Here is a 3,598-nt window from a genome sequence, read left to right as displayed (position 1 = left end):
CAAGGTATAGAAAGACATTGGAAGGGATAGGAAGGCTTTGGAAGGGATGAGAAGGCATTGGAAAGGACTGGAACATACTGAAATGGATAAGAAGGAATTGGAAAGGATAGGAAGACAGTGCAAGGTATAGAAAGACATTGGAAGGGATAGGAAGGCTTTGGAAGGGATAGGAGGCATTTGATGGGATGAGAAGGTATTGGAGGGGTAGGTACACATGGGAGGGGATAAGGAGGCATTGGTTTATCAACTCTTTCAGTTCATCACATAATGGTAGGAGAAGTTCAAATGTGTGTTTAGTTCAATTCTGAACCAATTCAATGCTTTATACTGGTTTACTTCATTGTAACGCAGGCTTATGTGGAAAGTGAGAGCGTAGTTCCGAATTCGATTACACATATAATTGTGTATTTTTTATTTCTTAATTTTTGAAAAATTTCCTTTTATTTTTTTCCAAATTCATGTTTGGCCGTAACTGCAAAAATAAAAATTTGGACACGGATTCATTAAAATTTTTTTTAAAAATGGCTGGGAATCTCTATGACCCATGTCATATGAAAGCTGTTGAAGGGGAATCTTTTTAGTAAAAATGAAAAATTTGTTTTATTACTAAAATAACTTTAATTTATTATAATTATTATTATTTCTCTGTGGGGTTTAAGGGTATATAACATTTCTTGTGTATATGAATATTCAAGGTGGCGTTGTAAGTTGGCGGTCAAGTCGGCCTCTTTTCTGGCAACACTGAAAGGAGAACTCTACTTAGTGAGGGTTATAATCCAAAAGTGCGGCCGCAGGCCGCCTACGCAGAATGGTGTTCTCTGTAAAACTGTGTTCAGTGCCTTTTCTTCGCAACATAGAAAGAGAATTCTACTTTATGAGGGTTATAATCCCTAAGTGCGGCCGCAGGCCACCTTCGCAGAAAGGTGTTCTCTGCAAAGATGTTCAGTGCCTTTTCTTCGCAACGCAGAAAGAGAATTCTACTTTGTGAGGGTTACAATCCCTAATTGCGGCCGAAGGCCGCCTACGCAGAAAGATGTTCAGCCCCTTTTCGTCGCAACACAGAAAGAGAATTCTACTTTATGAGGGTTATAATCCCTAAGTGCGGCCGCAGGCCACCTTCGAAGAAAGGTGTTCTCTGCAAAGATGTTCAGTGCCTTTTCTTCGCAACGGAGAAAGAGAATTCTACTTTGTGCGGGTCTTAACTCGTAAGTGCGTCCGGAGGCCGCCTATCCAGAAAGGCGTTCTCTGCAAACGGTGTTCAGCGCCTTTTCTTCGCGACACAGAAAGAGAATTCTACTTTGTGAGGGTTATAATCCCTAAGTGCGGCCGAAGGCCGCCTACCCAGGAGGGTGTTCTCTGCAAAAGGTGTTCAGCGCTTTTCTTTGCAACACAAAGAGAATTCTACTTTGTGAGGGTTATAACCGGTAAGTGTGGCCTGGTGCGGAAGTTGAGTTATTTATAAAATCCGTATTTATTAACCTATTTTGTTAATACACATACGAAACGTTTATTACTTTCATAATGATTTTTTTTCATTCGAAACATATTCAGCCTTATCATGAGTTTCATCTTCCCTGAACCGGTTCACTTTTCGCTTTTGGTTTCCATGTCTTACTATGGGGGGAATCAACATTTTCGCGTGAATTTTTTTTCGGGCGAAACTCAGGATAAGGGATATTACATACATATAATGATAGCCATTTCCGTTTTCCGGACTAAACTCAAAAACCACTCAATAGAGCCCANAAAACTCAAAAACCACTCGATAGAGCCCAGTCAAATTGTCGGAGGTCCTATTATAGGCTACTAGAAAACTCGCTGGTGGCGCTGGGGAAGAGTTACTTATAAAAGTCGTATTTATTAACAGATTTCGTTCAAATTCGCAGCGTGACTACCTGTATTATGAAAAATTCCTTTGCTAAAAATGTACCCGCTGGAGTTAAGGTATTTAGAAAATCCGTATTTTTTATAAAATCTGATTGGAATTCATAATTCGTATTCATTTCATGACAAGCAAAGGTTATAGAAACCCCACGGGGTTTCTTTATCTTAGACGAATTTACTTTTCAGATGGCTAAATCAAGGATGCGATTAAGTATGCATATAAAGACCGTAACACTGTGTACCTCCGATTGACGAAGTTGCTCGAGGCGGTCGTTATTACAGCAGTAAGACTCAAAGAAACCAATTCATAAATATTAAGACGAATTGTAAAAGTGGCGAATTGACAAGGAAAGATTCGACCATATCTGTCCAAGAAGGAACACGGTAGGTATATCAATGGCTTCATTTGAACGATATTCATGAGATCACACGACTCATTTAGCCAATTTACGCGAAAACTTTTCATCCTGTGGGGCAGCGAGGATTCTTGAGTTTCCGTATAAGGATTTTTATTGGCTTACATGGTACACCGGACCAATGCTGAAGTTGCAGGGTCATAGAAGAATATTGCGCACGCTTGGCAGAGATCTCACAGGTGGAAATAAGACCATAGGTAAAACGCATTACATCGAAAGGGATTAGTATTCCATATGGAATCACAGCGCTACTATTCTTGGCATATTCACTCGGAGGATTCCGTTTTTTAGTCGTTTCAATTTAAACTACAAATGTTTACTTTGTAGGCTGCGTTTGCTTTTAAACGCTATTTTTGAATTGGCCAGCGCAAAAGATCTTATTAGGCGCCGCGAAGCAAGCGGGCATTTGCTAGTATGACATATGTNTCGCTGGTGGCGCTGGGGAAGAGTTACTTATAAAAGTCGTATTTATTAACAGATTTCGTTCAAATTCGCAGCGTGACTACCTGTATTATGAAAAATTCCTTTGCTAAAAATGTACCCGCTGGAGTTAAGGTATTTAGAAAATCCGTATTTTTTATAAAATCTGATTGGAATTCATAATTCGTATTCATTTCATGACAAGCAAAGGTTATAGAAACCCCACGGGGTTTGTTTACCTTAGACGAATTTACTTTTCAGATGGCTAAATCAAGGATGCGATTAAGTATGCATATAAAGACCGTAACACTGTGTACCTCCGATTGACGAAGTTGCTCGAGGCGGTCGTTATTACAGCAGTAAGACTCAAAGAAACCAATTCATAAATATTAAGACGAATTGTAAAAGTGGCGAATTGACAAGGAAAGATTCGACCATATCTGTCCAAGAAGGAACACGGTAGGTATATCAATGGCTTCATTTGAACGATATTCATGAGATCACACGACTCATTTAGCCAATTTACGCGAAAACTTTTCATCCTGTGGGGCAGCGAGGATTCTTGAGTTTCCGTATAAGGATTTTTATTGGCTTACATGGTACACCGGACCAATGCTGAAGTTGCAGGGTCATAGAAGAATATTGCGCACGCTTGGCAGAGATCTCACAGGTGGAAATAAGACCATAGGTAAAACGCATTACATCGAAAGGGATTAGTATTCCATATGGAATCACAGCGCTACTATTCTTGGCATATTCACACGGAGGATTCCGTTTTTTAGTCGTTTCAATTTAAACTACAAATGTTTACTTTATAGACTGCTTTTGCTTTTAAACGCTATTTTTGAATTGGCCAACGCAAAAGATCTTATTAGGCG

General features: G+C 39.5%; 1 long non-coding RNA gene across 1 annotated transcript; it reads left to right on the top strand.

Moving 5' to 3' along the window:
* Positions 1-876: 876 nt before the first annotated feature.
* On the top strand, positions 877-1,345 carry LOC108366943 (uncharacterized). Its single transcript, XR_001848178.1, has 2 exons — positions 877-923; positions 1,239-1,345. It is a non-coding gene; the product is annotated as an uncharacterized LOC108366943 (long non-coding RNA).
* The last annotated feature ends 2,253 nt before the right edge of the window (positions 1,346-3,598 follow it).

This window comes from Rhagoletis zephyria, unplaced genomic scaffold (assembly GCF_001687245.7).
Source record: "Rhagoletis zephyria isolate East Lansing unplaced genomic scaffold, Rhagoletis_zephyria_1.1 Rzeph_scaffold_02462, whole genome shotgun sequence".
Classification (NCBI taxonomy): domain Eukaryota; kingdom Metazoa; phylum Arthropoda; class Insecta; order Diptera; family Tephritidae; genus Rhagoletis; species Rhagoletis zephyria.
The sequence above is the reverse complement of the archived record's forward strand: the minus strand, read 5'-3'. Positions and strand labels throughout refer to the sequence as shown.